This window comes from Phyllostomus discolor, chromosome 13 (assembly GCF_004126475.2).
Source record: "Phyllostomus discolor isolate MPI-MPIP mPhyDis1 chromosome 13, mPhyDis1.pri.v3, whole genome shotgun sequence".
NCBI lineage: Eukaryota > Metazoa > Chordata > Mammalia > Chiroptera > Phyllostomidae > Phyllostomus > Phyllostomus discolor.
This window is the reverse complement of record NC_040915.2, coordinates 50,459,072-50,474,597: the sequence shown is the minus strand read 5'-3', so window position 1 is coordinate 50,474,597 and position 15,526 is coordinate 50,459,072.

Genomic DNA, 15,526 nt, shown 5'->3' with positions numbered 1-15,526 from the left:
ATCACAGATTTCCCATTGCTCCCTCCAATCTCCCCTGTGGGTCTCTGGGAGCAGCTATTCCTGCCAATAATAACTGCTGTTTTACTGTGTGCTCACCATGTTTCTGAAACTATGCGTGGATCTCTCCATACATTATCTCATTTATTCCTCACAACAACCTGTAAGCCTGGGCTTGAGGTATCATTCATAAATGCTTTCTGTCGCCCCTAATAGGAATCCCAACTACCAGTGGCTTAAGCCGCAAGGACATTCTTTTCCTTTTTTAAACCAGCTTTTTAAAAACTTACAATTGGCATTCAATATTTTTATATTAGTTGCAGGTATACAGCATAGTGGCCAGACAATGACAAAGTGTACAAAGTGATCCCCCCACCAGGTGGGTAATTCTAGTACTCACCTGGCACCCTACATAATTATTACAATATTATTGACTGTATTCCCTGTATTGTATGTTACATCCTCACGACCATTTTGTAAGTGCCAATTTGTGTTTTCTTTTCAGTTTCTGGAATGTGTATCTCCATTTGTCTTTTTTTTTATTGAGTTTATGGGGGTGACAATGGTTAACAAAAACACACAGGTTTCAAGTGTACAAGTCAACAAAACCTCATGCACACACGGCAACATGCACCCATCGGCCCAAGTAAAGTCTCCTTCATCCCCATTTATCCCCACTTCTCCCTCTCCCACCTCCCCACCCCCTTTCTCACTGGGGCCATCGCCACACCATTGTCTGTGTCTGGGTGTCCAAGCATGTGGTCTATCTCGGAGCAAAGTATGTATATTCTGCTGACTTGGGATGAAATGTTTTGTAAATATCAATGAAATCCATCCAGTCCAGTGTGTCATTTAAGGTCGCTGTTGCCTTGTTGATTTTCTGTCTGGAGATCCATCCATTGATGTCAATGGGGTGTTAAAATCCCCAACTATGGCTGTGTTGCTGTCGATCTCTCCCTTAACACCCACCCAGATTTTCTTTATCTCTTTAGTTGCTCCTGTGTTGGGCGCATGTGTGTTCACCAGGGTTATAACCTCTTGTCGGATCGGTCCCTTTCATATCATGTAGTGATCTTCTCTGTCTCTTGTTATGGCCTTTGTTTTGAAATCTGTTTTGTCTAATATAAGTCCTGTTAGCCCAGTATTTTTTTTTCATTTTCACTTGCATGGATTTTTTTTTTCATTTTCTCACTTTCAGTCTGTATCTTTCATTCTGAGGTGGGTCTCTTATAGACAGCATCTAATTTGTATTTCTTAATCCCTTCACCTTTTTCACCCGGCCCCCTTTCCTCCTCCTACTTGGCAATGCTTAAGTTTGGTCTCTGTATCTATGAGCCTGCTTGTTTTGTTTGTTCTTTTATTTGTTCCTTAGATTCCACATATAAGTGAAATCATATGGCATTTGTCTTTTATGTGTGACTTATTTCACTGATCCATCCATGTTTCACAACTGGTAAGCTTTCATTCTTTTTTTACAGCTGAGAAATATTCCATTGTATATATGTACCACCTCTTCTTTATCCATCACATAAAGACATTCTTAACAAGAATGTTGGTTCAGTATCTTAATGAAGTCATCAAGGATGTAGGTTCTTGCATTCTTCTCTTTCATCTTCTTCATAGTGCTAGGTTTCAGTCACAGATGTGGTTTTTGTTTTGTTTCATTTTGTTTTTGTTTGTTTTGCTTCACAGTCACAGCATGGCTACTGTGGCACAAGACATCACAACCTCACACAATAGCATTCAAAGCAGAAAGGAGGAAAGGGAGCAAGAGATCTATCCTCAGGCACCACTTTCTTTTTTTACTGAAAAAAAAAAATATCATTCCTACAATCCTCCATGCCCACTTCACTTCTACCTCATTGGCCATAACTCACTCACATGGTCACCCTTGGCTGCAAGGGAAGCTGGGAAAGTAGCTGAATTTTTCAACCTCTATAGTGGGAAGTAGGCCATGAGAAAAAAATGGGAAATGGCTACTGGCTAGGGAACCAATCACGTCTGCCACACCATCCCCATTTGAAATATTAAAAACTGAGATTAAAAAACTTCTTTCAAGTCACAGGGGCCGTAAGTGGCAGAATCATAAACATAACGATGCCCAGCTCCAAAGCCTGTGCTCTCAACTACTGTCAAATTCCACCCTAGGCACTAACTAGTCCTTAAACAGTCAAATGGTGGCCAACTTCAACGCAGTCACATTGTCAAAACGAGAATGAGGATTTGAAGTCAGGCTTGAGGACCCAGAGAGGAGACAGGAAATGGAGCTCCTCTGGAAGGCAATAGGGTCCTGCCCGGATAGGACAGGGCAGGCGGGTGAAAGCCAGGCAGCGCTGTCCTCTCGACGCCTTTGCCACCCTCCCCTAACTGTAAATTTGGCTGCACAGGGCCTGGCTTTGCCCTCATCAGCAGAGGCAGCCGAGTCAGAAGATGACCATCCTGGGGAGGGAGTCAGGGGCCCAGGGACGGGCTGGTCATTCCTGGGCTATGAGTCAAGGGGCCCTTAATCACTCCCTCCCAAGAAGGTCAGTGGTGACAGGCCTTTTAATAAAGGATAGTGGTATTTTGTATTCAGATACCCTCAGCCACTGGCTCATCACTGCAGTTGCCACCTGAAAGACAAGAAAATCAGAAGAGGAGGAAGAATTTATCAGGCCTGGGATGAAGCCAGGCTAAGGCGTGGACCGCCAGGGCCCCTGGTGATTGCTGCAGCCTGGGCAGGTAGCCCCTCACCCTCTCTGGCACAGAACCAGAACTGAATGGAACACTCCCATCACCACTGAAGGTCCCATTCAACAGCCCTACAATGGAATGAGGGTGGAGGAGAGTTGGTTCCCCAAAAAGAAGTCAAGATGCTGGGACATGAAGAAGGGTGGATGAACGTTGGGAAAGCAAAACAGATGCCCACTGTGAGCCATTCTTAACTGGGAGTTGGAGGCTACGGAGACGGAGCGGGGGGGAGCTGCAGTTGCCCAAACACAGAATTCTGCCAGGCATTTCAGAGGGGTCACAGGCTTCCTGGAGCCGAACAATGAGCCCGGGACCCTGGCTCGGAATGTCTTGGTGTTCAGGGAATTCTAGCAAGACAGTGGGAGCTGGAGGAAATCACTTTTCAAGGCTTTCCTGCCTGTGCGCTGTCTCCAGAGCTTCCTTTTTTTCTCCGCCACAATGCCCTTAGTCTGGGAACAAGAAGAATCTGTCTCTACTCCTAATTATCGGGTAAGACACAAACGATGCAAATATTATGCTAAATGAGACCCCTTAAAATAGCAGAGAGCAAACCAGCAGCAAAAGATGCCTTGTCATTTGCAATTTGCAAACGAGTTTGATGCCTTTCTTCATCCTCTCCCCTCTTCCCACCCCTGTTGTTGATGTTAATATGAATTCCTGAAGGAGTCACCTTCCCCCCAGAAAGGAGTCCCTTGAGGGGAGGAGGGGAGGAAGACGGGGGTTTGGAAATGCAGCTTGATTGTCTACGTCTGATTAGTAATTACCTGCTGAGAGCAACTCTGGAGAGAAACACTGTCACCCTCTGATGAGGAAAAGGTTTGGAGAGGCAGGTCTGCCAGGTGGAGGGAGGGTTAGGAGGGTGATGAAAAGGGGAGGGAGGTGCTAACAGACACGCAACGGGGGCTGCTGCTAGGGGGGCTGAGGGCGGGCCAGCAGAGCGGTCCATCCTTTGCCAGCATGTCCACTCCACCCTTCATCATCACGGGCGACCTTGAGTTTTGTGTGGCTGAAATTGGGTGCTTCGGTTTCCTTGTCTGTAAACTGGGAATAAAGCTGCCGTCTGCTAGTTAGAGCTGTTGTGAAGACTGAATAAAGTCTTGTTGCAGTCCATGCATTGAAACAAGCTCCAATTCAGCCTCCAACTGACAGGATGTTGGTTGGGACTGAGTAAGACCCCAAGAAGGCCACCCTGGTCTCTGCCAACACGGCCACAGACCCATATCCTTTAAAAATAGAACCTGGTAGTCGATAACCAGCTTCTGACCACTTGTGTCACCAGAAAGGAATGCTGACTTGGTCGATCCTAGAGGAAAGTAACCGAAAACAGCCCATTTGGTGTTCGCTGTTTTCATGAACTTCCTCACTAGAGGTGAAGAATGAAAAAGGAGATTCAACTTATCCAGCATTCTCGGTTGTTCTAAATGCAGAAGAGACCCTGGCAGGAAGGCTCCCTCCCCACCACGGCCCCTCCCACAGGTGGGTGGATGGCACAATACCCAGTGGCTGTCCCTTCCCATTCCTTGAAACTCAGAACATGGGACTCAGCCTACACACTGCTGGGTGACCTGGAGCAAACTGGCTTAACCTCTCTGATCCTCAGTTTCTTCATGTGTAAAATGGAAATCACAGAACCAGGCTTCTGCATTGCTTTTTCCTCCCTCTTCATTTTCTTGTCTTCCCCGAATGACTTAGCTCACAGCTCTCCTCTGTCTTTCTGGACAGCACACCAACCTCCCCCAGAGCACACAGGTCCCTTCACATCCCCCAAGACCTGCCTGGCCTCCTCACAGCCTGCTTGCTGCTCCCAGAAGAAAGCGGTCCATTTTGGTATTGCGTGTCCAGGAAATGGGGGTAGAGGTTAGACTTTGCATGATTACCGGTTTGTACTGGTTACATCAGCACCTATAATGATCTTCCCACTGTGGGAAGGATGGGGCTAAAGCAGTGGTCCTCAGGCGTGACTGCTCATTGCACTTATCAGCGGAGATTTTAAAATACTGATGCCCAGGATCAACTCCCTTCCCTGCAATCCTAATTTAATTAGGTGGGTGTGGCTTAAGCATTGTTTGTTTGTATTTTAACCTAGATGATTCTAATTTGCAGTTATGTTTGAGGACTATTAAGCCAGAGAATCTAGGGCTAGTGAATGATCTACAGTAATGGGCTAACGTCTTAAACACATTTAAAAACTGTATCATAAGGGAAATAATGATATTTTGACTGCAATTAAAAAAGGAAACCTCTTTTTGCTACCCCCAAACCATAAGCCAAATTAGGAAAAGAAACTATAATAAATATGGAGGACTAATAATAGGGGAATTAGGCATTCCCCCAATTACCTTCAGACAAATTTTAAAACTCTGTCATATATAAAGAGCTCTTGCAAATCAACAAGAAATATAAAAGAAAACAAACTCCAATTACAGAAAATGAACTAAAGACATAAAAAACTATTCACAGTAGAATAAATACATGTCTAATAAGCTTATAAAAAATTTAAAACTGGAAACAAGATATTGCCTTTTAAATCTATTAAATTAGCAAAAATAAGAAAAAAAATCTCTATGCTGGCCAAAGAAAAGGAAGCACTCTCAGACACTACCAGTGGAATTTAAATTAGTCCAACCTTTCTGGAAAGCAATTTGGCAGGACAATTCCAATTATGGTAAAAAATATATATGCACATTTTAAGCACATGAAAAAATACTGGGAGGATATAAAACAAATGTTAAGAGCAATTTTCTTTCTGCAATAAGATAAGGGTAATTTCTGTTTTCTTCTTTATATTTTTCTGTATTTTACAAATTTCCACAGTGAGCATGAATTGCTTTCATAATGAGGAAAAAAGAAAAACAATGAAAAGGGATGCATTTAAAAAAAAAACTTTTTATATTCTCTTGAAATGTGTCTTTTACCCTTTCATTCCGGGATGCTTGATTCTGTAAGGCTGAGCTCTTTCTGAAGGGTTCTGTACTTCATCCTGAGAGAGTCGTCACATAAAAAGAACTGGTTATTTTACTGTCTAGCAAGAAAGAAAGCGCACCTGCTCTGCACTCAGCAGACCTGTGTAGGTATTTCGTCTTGGCCTCTTCCTGATTGTGTGACCTTGGGTGAGTTATTCAAACTCTCCGAGGTTTGGACTCCACATCTTTAAAGGAAGACATATAATCGTTCCTACCCCACAGGGCTGAGATGGCTCAAGGACAGGGCCCGGGACAGTGTCAGGTGCCCAGGAGATGCTCAGTACACAGCGACTAGCACGGATGGTGGAGAAAAGCAGGGAATCCTCCTCACAACTGGGAAGCGGTCCTCTAGGGGGTGTGAAAGTTAACAGAAGTGGAGCCAGAGCAGCCATTCCAGAGGAACTGTCTTGCATGTCTTGCTTCTTGAACCTTTGGAATGTCTGAACTGGGAAAAATGACTTTGGCCTGGGCCAGAGCAACTTTGCCTTACTCACAACTGTTTGCAAAACTATGAGGAAAACAGACACCCTGACCACAAGAGCTGACGATGATGGACTCTCTTTCTGAAGATAAAATCAGTAGTCAGCCATGGATAGTCTGTTGGCACCAACAGAAATGTCTTTCTTCCATTCGCGTAATTACTCTCTTCCTTTTCTCAAGAAAACACCCTTGCCCTCACCCTGTGATTGGAACGCTACTTGGGTTTCTGCCTGAACCTACGCTTCCAGAATTGCAATTCTTTTGATCCCAAAAAAACGCTTGTTGCTCTCATTTTGACTTTTTGTTTTTAGGAAAACTCTAACCTTAATTTTTCTATGCGGAGAAAAATTATCCTGATATGTATACCTCATGCCATTATTCCCATTTCACAGAAGGCACTCTGAAGGCTCTCAGAAAGGTAGAATTCCTCCCAGGGTCCAAAATTCGGGGCTGAGCAAGCAGCCAGGCCCAGCTTTCTTCACTCACTCCTGGAGTACTGCTCCACTGCGACTCCCTGGCCCAGAATGACGTGTCACCCACCTTCCCACACCCCTACCTGCTCACCAATGGTGACATCTCCTCCTTCCACCAACATGACCCCCCAGTGTCAATGGAAGGAAATTAGTGATGGGAAAACTGAAAGTCGCCTAAACGTCTGCGAGCTCCGCAAAGACGGGAACTGTGTCAACTTTCCCTTTTGTGTCTCTAGTTCCTCTGAGTCACAACTGAGCTCGCACTAGGGAGGAAAAAGGAGGAGTCAAAAGGTCCCTGGCTCCAGGCTCCGGGCCAGTCCAGGTAGGTGATGTGATTTTTCCTCCAACCGCCGTCGAGCAGAACAGAGGGACAGAGTCGGCTGCTGGGCAAGCAGGGGCAGACGGTGTAGAGCTGTGCTGGCCACCGCGAGGACCTGGGCTTTTCACTGAAGGCAGAGACTTTTGCCTTTTATTCACTGATGAATCCTCAACGCACAGAACACTGCCAGGCACATAGTAGGCACTCAATCATAGTGGTAAAAATACATACATACATACATACATACATACAACGCAGCCAACAGAATCCCTACCACAGAAATATATTTATGATGAGTACGCTGCTCAGTTGTTGTTTGTTTTTAAGGCAGATTAGAAAAGAGTACAAAACTGGATGATCACAAATTGTTCTCAGTGGTTGGTTTGGGACAGTACATTTGGATCTCGTTGTTTTTTTTTTTTTTCTGAGTCTAACTAAATATTTCCAAAAAAAACCCCATGTGATATTTGTATGAGAAAGGAATTAAAAACAACAACAACAAATGAATCAATCAGATGACAGAGTAGGAAGGAAGAAAGGAAGGAGCTAGGAAGAGGAGAGATTCATTTAGGCTGCGGAAACCTAATCCATGCACACCTTCCACACCCCCTTCCTCCATCCATCTCTCTCCCTCTCTCTGTCACACACACACACACACACACACACACACATCCCAGGAAGCCTTCCTTCCCCTCCTTGGCCCTGCCCTTGGCTGCATTCCAGGCTCTCTCCTCTGTTGGCAGCATCTTCACATCCTCCCAGAATGCCCAGCAGCCCCCTCCTACCCCGGCCACAATGGAGGATGCATTCAGATCGAAGACAAAGGCAATTAGCAAGGGCCTGCTGCCTGGTTCCTCTAATTGCCCACACTCCTGAAAAGAAAGAAATGATGGCTCTTTCTGAGGAAAATAAAAACATCTCAGCCATTAGCCCCACGTGTGTGTGGAGCAGGCCTCCCTGAGGAACACCCAGGAATTGCCAGCGATGGAAAGAGCATGACCGGAAAGGCCGCTGCCCCAGGAGGGACGAGGCTGTAGCTGACCACAGTGAACCCTTGGCGGACTCCCTGGGGGCGGACCATGAACCTCTAATGTGAAATCACGAGGCCTCTAAAAAGAACTATGTTTAAATCCCATCTCTACCATTCCCTTGCTGGGTGGCCTCGGGCCAATTACACTGCCTCTCTGAGCCTCGCTACCGAACAGGAGGAGCAGGGACAGCACCAGCCTCAAAGAGTTACCGTGGGGGCTGAGTGAGGAAAGCACCCGGGAAAAGCTACTGATTGTTGCTGTTACCCATGAGCATCCTTCCCCTCCGCCTGTGCGCCCTCCCCACCCCATCCACATCTCACCAATTCCTACTCCTCCTGCCAGATGCAGTTCGGAATGCTGCCTCTCTCAAGATGCCTCTCTGACCCCTCAGGCTGAACTGGGTGCCCCTGCCGTGTGCCCCCAGTTCTCTGGCTCCCTTGAGCAGCAAGGGAGTTTCCTAGAAGGGTGTCAGAGCTCAAGAAATCGAAGTGAGGAGGGAGAACGTGCCTTGGGAGCTCCACGGAGCTGGGAAGCAGACTCTGGGTGTGATGCGGAGCCCCGCCCTCCCAGACACCTCGTCCCTGAGCTCAGAATCCAAGTCCAGGGGGAAGAGGACGGAGAGCACAGGTGGGTCCCTGCGCCAGGGGGCAGCAGAGCCTCCAGTCACGGCCCCACCACACCGTCTCCTCTGGGGGGAGGTCACCCCCATAAAGGCAGTCATCTGCGAAGTAAAAGTGGGTGCTGGGCAGTGGACACACATCAGAAGTCCCTCTCAGGTCCAGGCAGGGATGTCGTCTCGTTGGCTCGTTTCCAAGCCGCCAGCACTTCACTCTGCATCTCACAGAGCTCGTGGAGTGAGGGAACGGAGGGGGAGCCACAGCCTTCAAGGCACGTTAGTGCTAAGGGCTCCCGCTGAGGCACAAGGAGTAACCAGGGGAGGCAGTGTGGTGCAGCGGTTAGAAACACGGACTTAGGGGTCAGACAGAACTGAGTTCAAGTTTTACCTCTGCCCTTTTTTACTTTTACTGTCTTTGACTTTGGACAAATTGCTTTCTGAGCTTCAGTTTCCTTATCTGTAAAATGGTGATAATTTGAATAGCCTCTTTGTAAGTTTGTTGCAAGGGTCCAAGAAGATTTATGTAAAGAGTCGATACAATATCTGGCACATAATAAGTGCTCAATAAACCACACCGTTAATCCTCTTGTTTTTATCACTTTGTTATTCCTGATGGAGGAAAGGGGGAGAGAGGAGATCTGCCAACTGAAAAAGGTGTGGGTCCTATGGGGGACCCCTGGATGAACAAGGTGGGGGGCCTTGCCCTAGAGAAGCTCAGAGTTGAGTGTGGGAAATGGATGAAATTCTCACCCAAGAAAAACTGTGAAACAGGTTTTTTTTTTAATGAAGAAAAATGAAACTAACATACGAGGACAAACTTTTGCAGCTAGCACAACCAGACGCAGGAGGGAGCAAAGCCCAATATAGTCAAGGACTGACTTATTCAACTGGCTGGGTGCTGGGGTGCTGATGAAATGCCCGGGTCCTGGGGAAGGCAGCAGACCCCGCTCCAGAAGTCTCCTGAGACCGGAACTCGAACCGAGGCTTAGCATCAGTTTGGACAGGTCCAGAAGAAGGTGGGCACTCCAGGCGAGGGTTATGACACAGGCAAAGGCATAGAAGACAGAATGTCAAGCCTTAGGAGACTGTCTTAGTCTGTCCAGGCTTCTCCAACAAATACCACAGACCAGGTGGCTTCACCAACAGACATTTACTTCCCATAGGTCTGGAGGCTCTGAAGTCCAAGGTCAAAGTGTCGGTCGATTCAGTTCCTAGTGAGGACACCCTTCCTGGCTGCAGATGGCTGCATTCTCGCTATGTCCTCCGGCTCCATGCTCATGACCTCATCTAAACTCACTCACCTCCAAAAGCATTGCATGGGGGGTTAACGCTTCAACATAAGAACTTGGGCAGGAAAGGGACACAGACTTTTAGTCCATAATAGAGACCTGGGTATAGCAGGGAAGGGGAGGAAAAACAGACACTACAATGCTGCAGGTAGCTTGCATTTTTGGAAGATGCTGTTTTCTCTCTGGATCTTTAAGGTTTTCATTCCAGCCCAGACAGGGGACCCCAAAACTGGTCTTGCAAAAGAAGTCGCTGCTGAGGTTTCCTTTCACAATTCAGAACCCTGGGTTCTGCTTCAGATATCCTGAAGCAGAATCTCCAGGGACAACGCCAGGAAACCTGGATTTTTTTTTCCATTTCCTCAAGTGATGGTTTTTGATTGCGGTAAAATTCACATAACATAAAATTAACCATTTTAAAGGTGGCTCTTAGTATACTCACAATGTCACACAAACATCACCTCTACCTAGTTCCAAAACCTACTCATCATCCCAGAAGGAAAGCCCCGATCCGTTAAAAGGAAGCCCCATATTTCACCCTCCCTCCCCTCCCCCAGCCCCTGGCAACCACCGATCTGCGTTCTGTCTCCGTGGATTTGTCTGCTCCGGAAATTGCACATAAATGGGATCTTACAATAGGAGTCCTTTTGTGCTCGTCTTCTCTCACTTAGCATAATGTTTTCAAGGTTCATCCGCGTTGGAGCACAAGTCAGCACTCCATTCTTTTCGTGGCTGCACCGTAACCGCATTGTGTGGGCAGACCACACTTTGTGTACCCACTCGTGGGCTGATGGACACACGGGTTATTTTCACCTTTTGGCTCTCATGCATACTGTTATCCTCAGAGCGATTTCGATTTCACCCGTCTGGAGTGTTGCCATTTGAGTACTGGGACTCTATCGCTTTAAAAAAAAATCCCCGAAGTTCTTGAACATCAGAGTGCCTCACTCAGAACCACCTAGGGAGCCCGCTTGCTAACAATACAGGTGCCAGGGCCCCTCCTCTGCGTGTTCTGATTCCGTAAACCTGGGTGAGGCCTGGAAATCTCCCTTTAAAATGAGGACGCTGGGCACCCCTCATCCCCAGAAATTCTGATGCAGTGGCCTCCCAGCCGTTCTATAAAAAAAAACGGTGATTTAAAAGAAGGAAGTCATCCCTGGTTGCTTGCATTATAGGTAATTTTCCCCCATGTTTAAACACTTGTCAATATTTGTCAAATAGGCGATGGTGAGTGTGTTTTACTTCTATCTGCAGAATTATTTTAATGAATAAAGAAAGAAGGACAAGGCCCGAATGCCTCGCCTGACTCCCTGCCTCTGCATCTCTGCAGCCCCACCCGCCAGCTCAGGCTCTGTGACCGGCTCCCGCACTCCCCTGAGCCCACCAGGCTCTTCCTGAAACACACACACGCACACGCATGAAAGCCAGAGTCTGATTTCTATGCACAGGACACTTTTGCCTGCGGCGCCATACGGTTTGCTTACTTACTGTGAGCTTTTTGGAGCATCCGAGGAAATCAAAGCTAGGGGCTGGATCTCTGTTTTCCCACAGATAATCATATTCTCCTACCACCCAAGTTAACAGATTGAGGCTTGCAGGCATTTATGAGTGGTGTCTTTAATATGGTTCGGGCCTATCTGCCCTATAAATTCTTAAGAACTGACTTACAGATTGCCTATTGCCAGCATTAAAGGCTGTTAATAAATCAGTTACAGCCACGTATTTTTATTAATTGCGATTTTTTCTTATCTGTTTCTGTCCCCATTCGGTGCAGCTAAAATCCAGTGAAAGACAGAACACCCATGCTGGGTGGAGGGCTGTGGTTTCCCAAGAAAGACAGCAGGGAAACGGAGCTGACAGCTAGGTGCCGACAGGCGAACAGTTTGGAACCAGGAAGAAAGGGGAGCAGAGGGCCCCCACCCGCTGGGCATTGCTGTGACATTATAGAGACACACTCCATCTCCCGGGGTCCTCAGGTAGCGAGGCTGAGCTCACTGGTGTCCCGGAGACTTCTTTGCTGTAAATCCCCCACTGTACTTCTCTGCTCGGGCTGCTCTGTGTTACCTTTGCATTTAATGACACGCTGCGTGGTGTGGACAGGAACCTGAGCACTGAGGAATTCTCCAGCTGGTTCTGTGACTCCATAGCCCCTTCCCCTGGCAGGGGGAAGAATTCTGATCCCCTTCAAGGCTCCAGGGCCAGTCTAGAAGCTGGGGGGTCCCCAGGGGGTAGCATCTCATTCGTATCTGTGGCACTGTGGGCAGCTGCCGATTTTTCTGCCACCGCTGCCAGAGCACCGCTTCCCAGCTGTGGGACTCGGAGAACCCTTGACTGGTGGCGGCGCCCTCCCTACCATTGTTTGTAATTTGCCCTGCACCCTGCCCCTGCCCCACAGGAGGACCCCACAGCACGGGTACTGGGGACCACCGTGTTGCAGCCCTGAGCATTTTTACACACACAGCCCTTTTCTCTGAACAGTGCCAAGTCCGGGACGACAAAAGCAAGAGCCACACTTGATTTTTTCCCAGAACTACTCTTTCCCTCCAACCCCCCAGACTTCTCTCTGGGATGGAGTCACGACGCCCAATGAATTTTTCCCCAACCAGCAGGCTCATCTGAAGGGATCGCTAATTCCCTTTGCAATCTCTCCTCATGAGGCCTCCTCTCCTCCCACCACACGATCGTATGTGCAGAGCTCGTTGTACCTGAATTCTGGCCATTGAGGCTGGTGGAAGTTTTGTTTGTTTTTTTTGTAAACAGAACCCTCCAGTGCAAATCAGGAAATGCAACCAAAGAAACAAGGGCATTCTCTGGCATCTGTTCCTTGTGTGATATAAGAAGGCCGCTAACAAACCAACCAACCCCAGGCCACAGTGGCCTAAGACAGTGACGGTCTGTTTCCCGCTGACCTCACAGTCTGATACAGGTCCAGAGGCCTTCCGGGGGGCTCTCCTCCACACCGTGACTCAGGGATCCAGGCTCGGCTCGCCACGAGCCACAGCAATCTTTAATATGCAACCTCCACAGTCACTGCAGAGACAAGAAGAGAGAGATCGTGGAGGAAAGTACAGAGAGACACCCACCTTTCACTGGCTAAACCTCAGTCCTGTGGTTCCAGCTTAACTGCAAAGGCAGCCGGGAAATCTGATCTTCCTGTGAGCCCAGGAAGAGGGAATGGGATTGGTGAGCATGCAGCCGATCTCGGCCACACACCCAGTCTCGGCTTCGACTCAGCAGGGATCCCAGCACAGAAGGACCCTCAAAGAGTTTGTTCTCCTAATAAGATCATAAGCTTCCTAAGGGTAGATTATTCTTTTCTTGAGTCTCCCCAGCCCATGGGAAGTGCTCAGCACACAACTGGTGTTCTTCAAAGGCAACGAAACTCTAGGAGCAAATACAATCTCCAGAGGTCATTTGGCCTAATGCCCTGCCTTCTATTCCTGAAAAATGTCTGGAGCCACGTATCACTTTCAAAGATACCAGGTACCTTCATAAACATTATTCTACTTACACCTCATCCCATCTCCAAGGGCTACAGAGAGTAGGAATTCTTAGCCCCTGATGGGAATAAGGAAACTGAAGTGCAGTCTAAAATAGAATGATATTGACTGACAATTTTTGAACACTTTGACGGTTAATTTTATGCATCCCCTTGGTCAGACAGTATCCTGGGTGTGTCTCTGAGGGTGTTTCTGGGAGGTTAACCTTTGACTCTTGGGACTGAATAGAGCAGACGGCCCTCCCCGTGGTGGGTGGGCCCCACCCCATCCACTGAAGGCTGACCCTCTCGTGAGCAAGAGGGAACCCCTGCCTGGCCGCCTGCCTGAGGACTGGCTCTTCTGGCACCGCGAGACTACCAGCCTTTGTACCGGAACTTCACATCATCTGTCCTGGGTCCCCAGCTTGCCGACTGCAGAGTTTGGGCTGAGCCGCCGACAGCTCAGCCTCCATGATCACGTAAGCCAATTCTTCACCATAAATCGCTTTATGTATACACGGGGGGAACCCCGACTGATGCAAACACCTACTATGTGCTAAGTGCTAAAAGATCTATATTATCTCAACCCAAACTCACAACAGTTACATGACAATTATTTTTATAATTGTCCCCAAGGCCACCCAGTAAATGGTGCAAGTGGGGTTTAAGCCAAGGCAGGAGATTCTGGAGCCCCTGGTGATAACGGTGACACTGAGAAACACACAGAAAAGGTGGTCTTTGTTAATGACCCCACTCCACCAAATACCCCATGTCCTCCCAACGGGACTCCCACTGGAAGTGGCTGAGCTGACTGGGGGTGGGGGCGGGGCAGGGGACGATTCCCCAAGTGCTGGTGGCAGGAGCAGCCCGAGGAAAGATGCACCGCCACCCCGGGGTGCACAGCCTCCTCTGTCTGCACCTCAGTCCCCCAGCATGCCAGGGCACTTGGCCTGGCTGCCTGCCTCTGGTAATGTCCCCGGGCCTTTCACCCGCCACTGCCACCCTCTCTCCTTGGTGCCACACAGCCCTGGAGGCCGTTCATGGCAGTATCTCCATCTCACCCCTGTCAGGTCGGGTGCCACCTGGGGGAAGCTCCTGCACGTCCTGTCCCAGCCTCCCAGCCAGATTAGGGTGACAAGCTGACAGCTAACCAGGAGACAGAGGAGTCGGAGAACGCTTAGAGGCATCTCAGTATATCGCCCACCCAGGAACCTGCTTTTGAATCAGAACCTCCCTAGTGGAATCGCACCTCAGATGAAGGAGTTGACTGCAGAAGACCCTGCTAAGATGCCCTTTCAGAGACAGTTCCTCCTAAGAATCTGCAGGTTCACATCAAATGTGCTCGCTCACTAAGTCGTTCGTTGTCCTGATGCCCGAAGGAGAGTGGGGGTGGGGGTGGTCTGAGGCATTAAGGAGACACCAAAGGATTGTGGGTATGAAAAGCAGGAAGCTAGAGAAGGGTAACAATGACTCTGCCCGAGGCCATTGCTGCCCCTGAGATGACTTTGCTCTCCAGCCTCTGTCACATCCTCTGTCCTATTTCTTTGAAGATAAGTTCTGGGGTTTAACACCAGAGGCTTTCAATTTATATAAACATAAAATCCTCACAGGCGAGACTGCTGAGCACGATGAAAAGACTGGACTGGAAGTCGGAAAACTGGCTTTGGCTCTACTTGTGACTCGGTGACAATGGGTCTGTCACCTCTCCTCTTGGGGCTCCAGTTTCCATAAGTGCAGTCGGGCCACATAACAGACAGTAAGAGGAATGATGTGCCTGTGGTGAATCCTGGCGCTTTGGACTTAGGAATGAGGCAGGTTAGTAAGAAGCTAGGAAAATTGCTGGATGGGTGGAATGAGGAAACTGAGGCAGGCAGTTAATCCAATGACCCGGCAATTTATAGCCAGCTAACGAGTCACAAGAACTTATCTCCCCTAACCAAGGGCACTTTGGAGCAGGGGGTTTACACATTCCAGGCTGTGCTGGGGTAGGCAGTCCTGCCTCCATCCCCGCCCCTTCCCAGTGGTATTCTTTGAAGCAGAGCTGAGAGCAGAGTGACCCTGATCCCTCTATGAGCTCATTCTGATGCATCAGCAGATAAAAGGACACAGCTGGAAAGCTGATGAACAGTCTGATTGGATCTCCCCTAAAATTC